This window comes from Strigops habroptila, chromosome 1, assembly GCF_004027225.2.
Source record: "Strigops habroptila isolate Jane chromosome 1, bStrHab1.2.pri, whole genome shotgun sequence".
NCBI classification, from domain to species: domain Eukaryota; kingdom Metazoa; phylum Chordata; class Aves; order Psittaciformes; family Psittacidae; genus Strigops; species Strigops habroptila.
The window spans coordinates 3,147,548-3,162,433 of record NC_044277.2 but is presented as its reverse complement, the minus strand read 5'-3'; the positions used below and the strand labels follow the sequence as shown (position 1 = coordinate 3,162,433).

The 14,886-nt window shown below is 40.5% G+C and overlaps 1 protein-coding gene across 4 annotated transcripts in view; it reads right to left on the bottom strand.

The window, feature by feature from the left end:
• Positions 1-1,300: 1,300 nt before the first annotated feature.
• TSNARE1 (t-SNARE domain containing 1) overlaps positions 1,301-14,886 on the bottom strand; it is a 490,869-nt gene continuing 477,283 nt past the window's right edge. For all 4 annotated transcript variants that reach the window (XM_030512211.2, XM_030512231.2, XM_030512202.1 and 1 more), the window contains exon 13: positions 1,301-2,337. The gene's annotated coding sequence lies outside the window, so the exon portion shown is untranslated. The remainder of the gene's footprint in view (positions 2,338-14,886) is intronic.

The following is a 14,886-nucleotide window of genomic DNA, read 5'->3' as shown; positions in this document are numbered from 1 at the left end:
TCCCCTGTCATACCCTAATCTTATATTAATCTTCTACCTCATGGTGGCTTGCAGGATCTGCCCAAATTGAACTGCCTGCTGTTGGAAAGCTTTGAGCTCGGTGTGATATTGTAAAGAAGAAACAACTATGCTAGCATTCTCACCCAAACAGCTGTGTAATGGCAGTGTTAGATACACTTGCCATGAAGAAGAAGACAAATGTGTCTATAAAGTGATTAAAGCAATAGGAAACACATCTTAGTTGCGGTTGAAACTGAACTTGAAGTCAATATTGGAGTCAATGGCTGGTTGTCCAAATGGGGGTTCATATCAGGCCCAGTATTGTTTGATATCTTAATCAATGACATAGATTGTATGATTCAGCATGCATTTACTGTTTTATAGCAACTTCACTGAATCATAGTTTTTTCGAAATAGCAATTGCCATTATAACAAAGTTTATAATACACAACAGGGGGTAGTATGTCTATGTTGTCATGTGAATACTTCATTCTTGGTCTAAGCCAGGCAGCCTCTACAGTTTCAGTAGAGAAATACTTCACCTGGGTCATCGATGCCAAAGGCATCTGCTGTGTATGCTGGCTCATCGAAAGCTCCATCAGTCTGTCTCTGCACTGCATCATACTAATAAGGTAATCACTGAGCTTCTAATGAATGGGATTAGTGAATGGGCAAGGATTGTTTGGTCTGGATCCACTGTTCAAATACAGCTCGAAGCACTGAAATATTTGCTTGCAATCGCTGTAAGCTGGGTTCATTTCAGCTCGTACTAACTAGATGAAAATAGTTTTCATCACTATAGGATTTGCCAAATGTGCTGATAGAGGCAGTCTGCAGTTTGTAGCAGATATGAGGAGAGAGTTCTATTTCAGAAGTGAACTGTGTAGTAAGGTAAACAGTAGGTATCATAAATTGTAATTTCATGCCAGCACTAAGCTTGGTTAGAAAACAGAGTACCGTTCCATTAATTAGCTTTTCTTAACAGCAACCAATGAATATACATTACATAGAATGATCCAGTTAAGTATGTTTTGTAGGATAGATCTAGACAAAATCCACCAGAAACTCACATTTTGTTTCTTGATTTCAGAAGTTTTACCGTTTTGACTCTTGCAGCTTAAGTACCTGTAAGATTTCTCTGAGCATTTCCAGTGCTCAACCTTTACTGACTAAAGACTGTGTCAGCTTTTTGGAAAGGAAGCATGTAATTCAAATTACTGGAGGTGAGAATCTAGTTTATATTTGTTACTCTTTTCTGAACCTTCACAGTAACCAAAAATCCATACCATATAGAGGTAGCTTTTCCTGGTGAGAAACATTTATGTCAAAGAATGTAACTTTTCATAAAGAATAAAATACATATAATTTTGTAAAATTCTCTTTGATAATTTATATGATATTTAATTAAAACAATTTTAAAATGCTTTATTTACTGGAGGGAAACGACATTTATAGTACACAACACATTTAAAGAAGAATTTAGAATGCATTTAAATGGCATTTTCCATCAGGATTTCAGCAGAAAATGTTGTGGGTGAAAATGGAACAAAATTCCAAATGCTTGTTGCATGGAAACCAATGAAATGAAATCTAATGCAAAACTTGACATTTTTCATGAGATGCCTTGCTTGATTTTTTAACAGGTTAAAGGTCTTCTCCTCTTAAAAACATGGTACAATATGTCTTCATGTTTGTTTGTCCTGCTCTTTCACTAGTGTTTCTCATAAATAAATGTAGTGTTCTATGCATACAATGGGCTCAAATAAACATCTAATTGATGCATTTGTAAATGGCACATATAACAGTGAAATTGCTTATCTCAGCCTGGCAGAGCAAATTCTATAGCGGCAGTGCACAGTAGGAGAATGTGAGCTAAAGTCTTTTTAAAATGTACAAAAACAACAGCAAAAAAAAAAAAAAAAAAAGAATCAAAATGTGTTGACTTTCATGGTTTTAAATGAGCAGAAATGGAGATCAGGAGCATGTTAGAAACACAAACAATAAACATGATTTAACAGATACATATCTTACAGAACACTGTACACCGAATCTGGAGGCAAAGAAATAGCATTCCCCAGATACACAGGGGACATAATTAAAATCTGTAACATAAGGTAAAACATATCTGCAGTGAAAGGGTAAAAAAAAAGGGAAAGGAAAAAATATTCACAATTATACTAACACACAGTATAAAACTTAGCTTTTCTTTCATACAATTAGTGTGTGTTGGCTATAGCAGTTTTACTATAATGTGGTCAGTAAAGCAGACATTGATGTAAGGTCTGAATCTGAAACGCCTTGAGAATCCGTTCCGCTTTCACAGGGTGATCACAGGCTCTGCAAAACCAAGAATAACTGGTAAGTATTCACAGCATTCCTAGAGACTTGTCAATGTAAAGATGTTACTGATAGAAGGGTGGCTATTCAAGGTGGTCCCAAAATGCAGAGTCAACAATAAAGTAGACGTAATCTCAGAAATGTGTATTTTCACTGATTCCAGTCTAAGGTAATTGTGGAAGTGGAAGTGGAAGGGGTAGGGAGGCTGAAAGTAAAGACAAAACAGATTTATAAAGAAAATACAGTGTATAGCCTACTGTAGCAAGTAAAAGAGCAGATTTTGTGTTCTTTTCAATGCCAGCAGTTCCCATACCTGGAGGGTGGTGTATTTAGCTTTAAAAATACATTTTCCTGTGGAATATAAGTGGACTAAATATAGAAGCCAGATTGTGACACTGATGCACCTTGTGGGAGAGAGTATTTTGAAGAAATCTTAGTCTGTTTTCGAGTTTTACATGCAATGAAACCATTAGACACTTCCTCTTGATAGGAAGGACTCACTATACCATATGTACATCTCTAAAACATAAAATGTTTACAATATTTATGTAGCCAGTTAATGGAAATAGACAATTTTTGATGAAAGTGCATGCGTCTCTCCCATTACTATATGAGAAGCCTTTCAGCAAAGGCATCAGCAGCAAGACAGCACCTCTAAGATAGACATCAGCACTAAAGACTTCTAAGGTTAGACACCACACCATGACACAGGCCTGTGTGTAGTAAACATTGCTATGAAAAATACAAGCAGGCTTTTGTATTGTGTTTATTCTACATCTACTTCCTTAGTGAGTATTTGTATATGTATGCTACGTAAGCAAATCTAGTTAAACTTGGTATCAAGGGAAAGGGATGGAAAAGTTGTCTGTTATTATTATTGAATCATAACTTAGAACAACTGCTTTTTTCATACTACAGGTGGAAGCCTTAGAAAGAGTCTTTGTCTTAATTATGCTTTACTGTAAACCAACAAGGTGTCAAAATATACCAGTGATCAGACACCCCCTTCTCTCAAAGCAACAAAATACAAAGCCACTCCCATATTGTTATTTATATCAATTATTAAAATTGTTCATAATCATATCATTTGGATAGTCTTTTGAAACCAGATATCCATTGTCCACTGTGCTGCATATAGAATCCAGTTCCTGCCTTGCATTCACACGAACACCACAATTCAATGAGAAAGGGTATCCTTCTGAAGATGACATTCATCTCAGCTAATTTAAGGTGTAAGTACCTCCATCTGAGTATAATGGTTCCCAGGCTCCAGGCTCCTATTACAGTAATTACAGATCTAATCAATACAGCCAATGGATTTTTAGGGTGGGGGTCTTCTGAACAAAGTCATCAACTTCAGAATGACCTAAATTTCACTGGCTGTTATTGACTAGCATTAACTACAAAGGGATCCTCACGATGACTTTCTCAGATGCAGAAACATACACGGCAGACACCAAAATTTAGCTGCACAAAGTCAGTAATAGAAGTCACTTTAATATTACAAATTTAATTGCTAGCGTTACTCAGGCGAGTGGAAAAGCTCTGGAAAATGGATGGACATAACTAATCATAACTTTTCCATGCACTTTGGAACCTTTGTCACTTTTCTGTTCACTAAGTATTTCATGATCTTTTTTTCAAAGAGGAAAAGCTGTAACTGGAGTGAAAAGAAAATCACCTGAAAAGGAAGGAACACTTTCACTTTGTCCATACTAATGCTGGAACTGACACTTAAGGGATCATGGTGCACACACTCAGGCTGAGTAAATAGACAGGTTTCCTGCTCACTTCGTTCCTTCCCAATTGACTAAAGGGAGGGCGGGGAATGGTGACATTATAGTGGGGGTAACTGCTACAGGCCACCTGACTAGGAAGACTGAGCAGACAGAGAGCAGACAGAACAGCCTAATGTTCACAAGCTCTGGTCCTCGTGGGAGAGTTCAACCACCCTGATATCTTTTGGAGGGACAACACAGACAACACAGGGCATCAGTAATCCTGGAGGTTCCTGGAATGTGTTAACGATAACTTCCTTTACCAAGTGATAGACAACGAGGAGAAATGCTATGCTGGACCTTGTTCTCACCAACAAGGAGGGGCAGCCTTGGCTGCAGTGACCATGAAATGGTGGAGTTTGAGATCCTTAGGGCAGTAAGGAGGTCCTGAAGCAATTTGAAGCTGTTGTATACTCCATACTAGTAAATTGGAAAGTAGCTTCCAAATACAACAAAGCTGAAATACTGCAACACCACCTTATTCACGACAAAGACCCTAAACTCATCCACAAGGCTGATAGTGGAGACAGCATCTTGTAACACGGGGATCTCAGTTTTCTGTTTCTGAAAACCCTCAAGAGAATATTGAAGGCAAAGTAAGAAAACTCTGGATGTTTACATTTTTCTGCCTCTAGCCACTTGTAGTTGCTAATATTCTTTTCTCCTGACATACCAGAGAACTGAGATAAGTGGAGAGCATGGTAGTTCTGAGAGGTACAGTAATCTCTCATATTTTCCAGATGTGTGGTGGGTTGACCTTGGCTGGATGTGACCTTTGGATCCACCAAAGCTGCTCTATCACTTTCTCTCCCTCAGGCAGGGGAGAGAAAATATAACCAAAGGCCCACGGTTTGAGATAAGACAGGCAGAAATCACTCACCAGTTATCATCATGGGCAGAACAGACTCAAAGAGTCAACAGGCTCAGAACAGACTTGAGGAAATCAATTTAATTTATTGCCAATCAAATCACAGTAGGATGATGAGAAATAAAACCAAATCTTAAAACCACTCCCCCCTCCCCACTTCTCCCTTCTTCCTCGGCTCAACTTTACTCCTGATTTCTCTACCTCCTCTCCCCAGGCAGCTCAGGGGGACAGGGAACAGGGTTGCGGTCAGTTCACCATATGTTGTCTTTTCTACTTCTTCTTCCTCACACTCTTCCCCTGCTCCAGAGTGGGCTCCTCTCTTTCTCCATGGGGCCACAGATCATGCTAGGATACTGCTCCAGTGCAGGCTTCCCATGGGGTCACAGCCTCCTTTGGGCAACCCCCTGCCCTGGTGTGGGATCCTTCATGGGCTGCAGGTGGATATCTGCTCCACCATGGACCTCCATGGGCTGCAGGGGCACAGCCTGCCTCACCATGGTCTGCACCATGGGCTGCAGGGTAATCTCTGCTTTGGTGCCTGGAGCATCTCCTTCCCTCCTTCTGCACTGACCTTGGTGTCTGCAGGGCTGTTCCTCTCATATTCTCAATCCTCTCTCCATCTGCAATTGCTCTTGCCCAGTACCTTTTTCCCCTTCTTAAATATGTCATCTCAGAGGTGCTACTACCATCGCTGATAGGCTCCACCTTGGCCAGCAACAGGTCCATCTTGGAGCTGGCTGGCATTGGCTTCCTCAGACATTGGGGAAGGTTCTAACATCTTCTCACACAAGCCACCCCTGTAGCTTCTCACTACCAAAACCCTGCCATGTAAACCCCAATGCATGTGGTAGATATATATACTTGCTTATGTGTTCAGGATTGCACAGATCACCAGCTTTGAGCATCAACATCAAATTTACCCGTACATCAGCTAACCTTTCTCTGAAGTTGGCATGCAAGTCCTGACTTAACTCATTGGAACTGAATCTCTGCCACCTGTGATGGTGGGGAACGGTCTCTGAGGACCCTTTTTGATTACCTTTATGAAGGTTTCAACCTGGGCCTGATGTAATTATTACATACATAAATTCTTAATGATGCATTTTCAGGATAGAAAAGAAAAATAAAACACAAGAAAAAGAAGACAAAGGTCACAATATTAAGAAAATCTGTGATGTTTCCTGCTTCTTAGAAGCTGGAGCTAGTCAGATACCAGATTAGTCAGAACTGCATTACACTGTGAACCTTCAAGACCCAAGGCTTTATCTGGGACTTTGTTCGATGAAATTTTGCCTTCAGGAAAGCCTGTTTTTTCATTAGTTAAAGTTATTCCTTTTTCAAATAGTAGTTTCTCTAATCTTCTAGGGAAGTAAATGATACCCACTTTTCATTATAGAAATGTTCGACATTTCTCTAGTGCACAACTGCCCACAGCAGAAATGCTGCTGTTCTTACTCAGTCACACTGTCCATTTCTGCTTATACTGGAATTTTAACCACAGATTCTTCAAATAGGACAGACCTAGTAACCCAAGAGGTCTGTCAGAAGAAATGAGATAGAAGGGTGATGATATACCCCATGCAATATTGCTTCTATTGACTTAGTCATTTATTTCTCCTGTTCATTCTCTTAATCATAGAATCATAGAATGGTTTGGGTTGGAAAAGACCTTCAGATCATCTAGTTCCAACCCCCAGCCATGGGCAGGGAAGCCTCACACTAGACCATGTTGCCCAAGACTCTGTCCAACCTGGCCTTGAACACTGCCAGGGATGGGGCATTTATCACTTCTCTGGGCAACCTGTGCCAGTCCCTCACTACCCTCACAGGGAAGAACTTCTTCTTTATACCTAACCTGAACTTCCCCTGTTTCAGTTTGAACCCATCACCCCTTGTCCTATCGCTACAGTCCCTGATGAAGAGTCCCTCTCCAGCATCCTTGTAGGCCCCTTGAGATACTGGAAGGCTGCATCAATGGGACCCAGCAAACACCTTTGATTCAACTGCACTGAAATAATTTCTTTTTCAGTTTAGAAATATGTCCCAGTAGAATTCATAATCCTTTGGAAGTACAGAGGACTTCTGTCCCTGACATCAATGGCTTATAATTTGGCAGCTGCAGATTACTGGTAATACAAGAGTTTCGGAGGCAAATGTTAATGGGCATCTTTCAGGAACCACCACAAGTACACAAATGTATTTTACGAATAGTACAGGTTGATCCTAAAGCAAAACTAAATCAAGAAATTGGATGATACTTGGAACAAAACAAAAGCAAAAAACACATAAAACCCCACAATAACAAATTCCAAGCCCATACTACAGGCACTGTTTGATGGTTTGTGTAAGATGTTGTGTCTGTAAGCCAGCTCCTTGGGATTCACTGCACAATAAAAACAGCCCAACATTTCTTCATCTTCATGCTAGCAGACTGGCATATGCCTAGTAGGAATTTCCCCCCATGCATTTCTATGTCTGAGCTGTAAATATTTGTCTTAGGGATGCATTCCTTAATATTGTCACAGTACATGGCAAAGTCTTTAAGAAATGTGCAACTGATGAGGTCATGCAGACCTATAAAAAAGGTCTGTAGCAGTGAGAGAATCTGCACCTAAAAGCCAAAACTGCAGGGTACGACATAATTATGTCAAGAAATATAACATGTGATATCTCATTTCAGAACTGAATATTGCCGTCTGAACTTTGGGGATCATGACAAAATCCATTTCACAAAGGTGAAATGTCCAGTGCCTGGGAGGTGACACATAATGAAGGAGATGGGAAGACAGGAATGGGAAGCAGTAATTTTGCCTGACCTCTTAAAAACAGATGCTGTTATAGAAGTAGCAAGACTATAAGGATTTTGGAATTATCTGATGCTGAATATATGCAACATCAGATAACATCACAAGTTCAACTCTGATTAAATGAAAGGCGAATACCAAATCTCAGCAGCATTGTCTTATCACATTGAAACAAGGAGAAAATCTATTTATGAATGAACTGACCTCATTTTTTCCCTCATGGCACACTGTGCATGCCAAAGTTGTATATGACTGAAAAGTCATTACATAGTTCTTTAACATGACAATGTTTAATCCAAAACACAGCTCCTTTTCAACCTCTAGTAACTTCTTATTTCTTGAGACATACAGTTGATTGACAAAAGCCCTGAATGCATTTTTGAGGTTGTGTGAGCTGTAAAACTTGGGTTCTGACAAGTTCTGCCAGTAAGTTCTTTCAGGAGTCCCCAGAAGCTACATGAAGCACAAACAAGATAATGTAATTCACCAAAGATTCAATGACATTTTGCTATCTTTCACACCAGTTGTTTTGGTCCATAGAGTTTCAACAACCTTCAATCATTTTTCTGTACCTCATGCTTTTGACCATTAATGCTGCCATGAATGCAGATGCTTCACCACCTTATATGTGGGTTGCACCCATGTGTGTTGCTCCAGTCCAGGGTCCACCAAGACACCCTGTGCTACAGCAATATGCTGGTGAAAAGGTGAAAATGGTGAAAAGGTGGGAAAGGTGAAGATGTCTCCAAAGATGACATATGGAAATAAATAAACTAGCAATTCCATTCTCTGAACAAGGTGACCTTGAAGGAAGAACTCCATGCCAATAGTAAAGCAAGTCAGAAGAAAAGGAACCAAACCCGCTTAAAATTAAGGCCTTGCTTTTTCTCAAGGTAACAACTCACAGAATATACTCATTTTCTTTTCATATTATTGTTTTGTAGAAGCACTGTCAACCTACTCCTCAAAGAACCCTCCCTCTGATTTGAGATTTCCTTCGTAACATTCCAGTAAGAAACTAAAGAAAGCTATCTGAAACCTTCTTCAGAAGAATGAAATGTTTAAGACTGAAGTTCAGGGTGCAGGAGAGTTATGATTTTATTTAGTTGCCTTGAAAACCAGGTTAAAATCGCCAGCAATGTGTGAGCTAAATCTAAGTGACATTAAACAGATGGCACTGAATGACCAAGAAAATAGCAGTGGTCTTTCTCCACCTATGAGGGAACTTTGATATTTAAGCTGCATTTACTTTGCTCAGTTACACAATGCACTGGCTGGAAAAGGGGAAACATAACTCTCATTTTTAGAAGGGGGAAAAAGGAAGACCCAGATATACAAAGGCCTGTCCGTCTTACCTTAGTGCCCAGCAAGATCATGAGGCAGATCCTCCTGGAAAGGTGTCCCTGCCCATTGCAGGGGGATTGGAGTTAGATGATCCTTAAGGTGTCTTCCAACTCAGACAATTCTATGATTCCATAATTCTATGCAGCCTTTTTCTCATATCTATCTCTTTGTTTTTAAAAAGCAATTTGAAGAGCTTTGGGAGTGAAGACATTATTAGGTTATTAGTGAGAAATCCTGTTTCTCATGAGGAGGATGAACAGGAGAGCATAGCACAGAGATGCTAGGGTTTTCCAGTGGTTCAGGGCAGGATGTTTCTTCCTGTTGCCACTTGAAACAAAGAGGTGAATGATTTTGTTCATCCTTTTCCAAGTGGTCTGGCTATCAGGTAAAAGATGCTAGCAAAGAACAGCAACGACAGTGCTCTCACTGCACCTCTTTAATCAAGGCGACTTGAACATGTTATCTTAAAAGATGGAGGCACCACTACTTACGTGGTGGCCTATTTTCCTCCCTCTCACCTCACCTTCAGAGAGCTCCAAGGCAATATGAACATTTTTATATATAAGTTTATATATATATAAATATATATTTATAAATATATTTATAAATATTTATTATTAATAATACAATATTTATAATATATTGTTATTATATTTTAAAACATGCTTTATCTTTATCCCCTTCTATCCTCAGGTGGAAGCTAAAATTTGGGCCACACAGTACACATCTCCATCCCCCGAACTTCATGGACAGGTTACTAGAGTCTCACTTGCTTTGAAACAGACCACACCTCTTTTGGTCTGTGCATTCACTGCCTATCTTTCCTAGAAAGACAGGGCTCCCAGACTCACATTTGGCAGCTCCTGTTGTGTGGAGGGAGGAAGGAGAGCAAATCAACTTTATGAATATGCTGAATTATTCTGGGAAGCACGCAGGATAACACCGAAATGAGAGACATAAAGCACTGGCCGGATAAGGCATCATGTGCTGGAGACTAACAGAAATTAGATAGCATGCCTGACGAGTCATCAGTTTGCACCAATGTGGCAAATCTTATGTTCCTTTGGGTACATGCAGAATCACTGACATTTGACTTTCAGCTTGGATTAACTATCAGGAAGAAAAATGCTGGCTCAGATTAAAATATATCTGTTTGCAGGAAAAGACAATTTCAAGGAGATGGATGTTTAGAATATGTAGCCAAGGCTGCCTAGCGTGCAAATCACTCGGTACCCATTCAGCCCAGCATTACTATTTCACCATCCCTGAGAATCTGCCAAAAGCCACGGGCAAATACCAGACTTTCACCTTGCAGCAGCATTTAACTACAGAGCAAGCAAATCAGAGCTATAAAAGCTGACAGAAACCCTTCAATTCTCATTCACGTGTTAGTGGAAATAGAGCTGATAAACCTTTAAAAAGCCCACAGAAGACACACAACATGGTTAGAGTTAAATTCCCGCGATTTCAGCTAAGGGAGCAGCAAGTGTGCACTCCATGTTTTGCTTAAAGGTAACTGGTGGAAAAATAACATGATTTGTGCGGATCTAGAGAAAATGAGAGTTGAAAAGCTCACTTGTCAGGAAAAAAACCCAAACCACAATGGGAAACTGTGTTCATTGTATAGCAGTGCTGCTGTCTTACACAGTGATGGGTATTTCAGCACAGCAGCTCTGCATCTTTAAATGCAGTAAGTACCCACTTCTGATTTTAACACATATATATTTCTTTAAAAAGACTATTTAACAGTGAAGGGAAACTCATTTTAGTTAATGAGGACAGAGATGGAATGGATAAAACTCCTCACACTAGCATTAGAACTGCAACTTGCAGTATTTTCATTAAGAAAGCACTGGAAACAAACTGCTGCACAGAGAACTAATTAAAAAAGAACCAATAAATTCCATAGTTGTAAATATAATGCATTTTCTGCATCCATCTGAACACTAGCTGTTATTAACTCTGGGTGATGCTGTTTTTACATACATATGGTACTGTTATTCATACAGATGGTGCCAGGGCTGAAGCACTGAATGGAAGTATGCCTCACATGGCTTCACTTATACTCTAGCAAGAAATACTAGATTAATGCAAGAACAAATCCCATCATAAAGGAGATATTTTAGTAGACATCAGGGAGACTAAAGCAGTTGGTTTCTGCATCAGAGCAAAGGTTTGGGGCAGGCAAAAGCAGATATGTCAGAGAATTCACTCTGATATTTGTAGATAAAGTTGACATGTCTTTTGGATCCCTCCTCGATTGGTCCTTAGTTGGCTGTTCATAAATGAGGGTAAGAATAAAAGAATTGACTTTCCCTTTGATTTCTTCCACCATCTTTCTAGTGTAGGTGGATGAAATATTCCATTGCAGGTTTGTCCCTTTTTCTACTGCCCCAGACAAGTAAACACAGAGCACTAAGGATGACATTCTTTTCATCCAACTGTGAATACTCTCCATCACCACAAGTAATCCCCATTTCCCTTTGGAGACTAGAGAGATACAAGCACTTCTGGAGGACATTTCAGCTCACCTTCAACTCATCTCAGAAAAATTGCCATTTAACATGTCTGTATCTATACATTAGCCTTAAAGGGAGCACTGGGTAACTAGTTCAGCTTTAGTTATCTAAACTTCAGTGAGATTAATCCCCCTCTGCTTGGTTTATATTTTACTTCTGAAATAAACATTTTGATTACCTTCTTTTCAGTTTTAATGGTTTGCTTTGTGTATTTTCTCTATAAATAAATCTTTAGTGACAGTTTGCTTTATTTTTTCTTTTTTTTTATGTACACACAAAGTCTTCCCATTTTCACATGGAGACCAGATTATCCTAATTTCCTCATGCAGTATTATTGGAAATATGCATAAGTATTAACTCTCATGCTATATCCTACTGACAGCCATCTAATGAAAGCCCCATAAATTCTTTATTTACCGCATGGATACAACTTCCATCTTGTTTTCCCTGTAATGTTCTTCACACACAGAAAAACAACCCTTTCTGCTAACATGTAAGTTTTCCTGCAATCCTAGAATCATAGAATGGTTTGGGTTGGAAAGGACCTTAAGATCATCCAGTTCCAAACCCCCTGCCATGGGCAGGGAAGCCTCATACTAGACCATGTTGCCCAAGGCTCTGTTCAACCTGGCCTTGAACACTAACAGGGATGGAGCATTTACCACTTCTTTGGGCAACCTGTGCCAGTGCCTCACCATCCTCACAGTAAAGAAAAGAACTTCTTCCTTAGATCTAACCTGAACTTCCCCTGTTTCAGCTTGAACCCATCACCCCTTGTCCTGTCACTACAGTCCCTGATGAAGAGTCCCTCTCCACCATCCTTGTAGCCGCCTTCAGACACTGGAAGCTTCTCTGAGGTCTCCATGCAGCTTCTCTTCTCCAGGCTGAACAGCCCCAACTTTCTCAGCCTGTCTCCATACGGGAGGTGCTCCAGCCCCTGATCATCCTTGTGGCCTCCTCTGGACTTGCTCCAACAGCTCCATGTCCTTCTTATGTTGAGGACACCAGAACTGCACACAGTGCTGCAAGTGGGGTCTCACGAGAGCAGAGTAGAGGGGCAGGATCACCTCCTTTGACCTGCTTCTCATGCTCCTTTTGATGCAATCCTCACCAAAAATAAATAGAATAAAATCCACAGATGGAAGGGAAGAATGGAAAAATATTTCAAAGAAAGATCTCTGAGTTACTCAGAAAACAATGGTGTCAGAAGTCCCTGAGCAGGAAATAATTAGTCTTGGACAGTGTCTCGGGGAATATCCTATGTATATCATCTGTTATTACCCTTCTGTGGGTGCCTGCTTATGGCTGCTGCTGGAGGCAGTAAATGGGTGAAACATCCCTTTTGTGGGTGTCCTTAAATCCTCAAAATCAGCTCTGTCAGATTTATCAGGGTGCTGCATCTATTTGACTCCTCTCTGTTTATTATCACTATTATGAAGAGCATCACTAAAGGGATTAGGTAGAGTTTCAGAAACATCTTCATTTTCTTTTGAAAAGAAACAGAAGTTAATTGAGGAGGGAAGATAATCATGAGTAGTCACTGAAGAGCCAGTTATACATTATATATTCTGCATTGTGCCTCTGGTTCCGCTTATGTGAATGGAAATGATTAAGATTTTACTTACTCTTTAGCACGTAGTGCTATAAGGGACTAACAGACAAAAGACGAAGTATTTAAGGGCTCCAGGAGACACAGAGAAAACTTTTGGGCATCAAAGAAGAATTTTTACATCTAAATTCTGTTAAACAACAGGCAGAGGAAGAAAAAAGCGATCTCCATTTAGGTATTTTTAACAGATTTTGGATATCACAGTGACTGAGGTCTTCTACATGCTTAACATAAAAGTGGAAAACTAGTCTAGACAAAATACAAGACAGTGAACTGCAGGGAATTACTCTAAATGCATGGACTGGAGACATTTTTGAGTTATCTTTATGTCTCTAGAGTTGTTTGAATAGCAGAGTAATCGTGGTAGTTACTGCAGTCTCTTCTCCACCCAGTGCAACCAAGATCTCCTAGACAGTAACAATTAGCAATGAATTTTGGCGCTGCCCGCTGATTCTTCCAGAGTGACGTTACTTGGACATCATATTTAGTGTGACAGAGCAGATCCTCACACCCACTTAGTATGTGATTTACCCTTAGTAATTTAGCCTTGACAAGAATGATGGCGACATTGAAAAAGCAAGAAAACAAGCAAAGAAATAACATATCTGTGATATTTATTGTCAGTTCCCGGCTCTATTTTTGATCTGCAGTTTGCAGTAGTTGGGCAGATCAGAATAGCCACAGAATCACAGAATGGTTTGGGTTGGAAAGGACCTTTAGATTACCTAGTTCCAACCCCCCTGCCATGAGCAGGGACACCTCACACTAGACCATGTCACTCAAGGCTCTGTCCAACCTGGGCTTGATCTCAAATTGCACTTTGCCAGGTCTCTCTTTAGAAGTCTTTTGCCTTCACTGCATTAGTTTGGAATTCCTTGTTTGGAGGTGGTAGATTTCTGCATCGTGACACCCCAGTCATAGAATCATAGAATAGTTTGGGTTGGAAAGGACCTTAAGATCATCTAGTTCCAAACCCCCTGCCATAGGCAGGGAAGCCTCACACTAGACCATGTCACTCAAGGCTCTGTCCAACCTGGCTCAACTGCCAGCGATGGAGCATTCACCACTTCTCTGGGCACCCTGTTCCAGTGCCTCACCACCCTCACAGTAAAGAACTTCTTCCTTACATCTAACCTGAACTTCCCCTGTTTAAGTTTAAACCCATCACCCCTTGTCCTGTCGCTACAGTCCCTGATGAAGGTCCCTCTCCAGCATCCTTGTAGCCCCCTTCAGACACTGGAAGCTGCTCTGAGGTCTCCACACAGCTTCTCTTCTCCAGGCTGAACAGCCCCAGTTTTCTCAGCTTGTCTTCATATGGGAGGTGCTCCAGCCCCTGATCATCCTCATGGCCTCCTCTGGACTTGTCACCTTCCAACAGCTCCATGTCCTTCTTATGTTGAGGACACCAGAACTGTACACAGTGCTCCAAGCGGGGTCAGTCCATCACGTTAAGTGAAACCTAAAAGCACAAAATTCCTCATGCTCTCCCCTTGCCCCTCCAAGAATGCTACACTGCAGCTGAAACTTGAAATAAGCATCGCCTCTCTGCACTGCAACAGATGGTGCTGTGTAGCCCAGAGTGCATGCATATCTCTAGCAGCCGTAATGAAGTAGGAAAGCTGGGCAG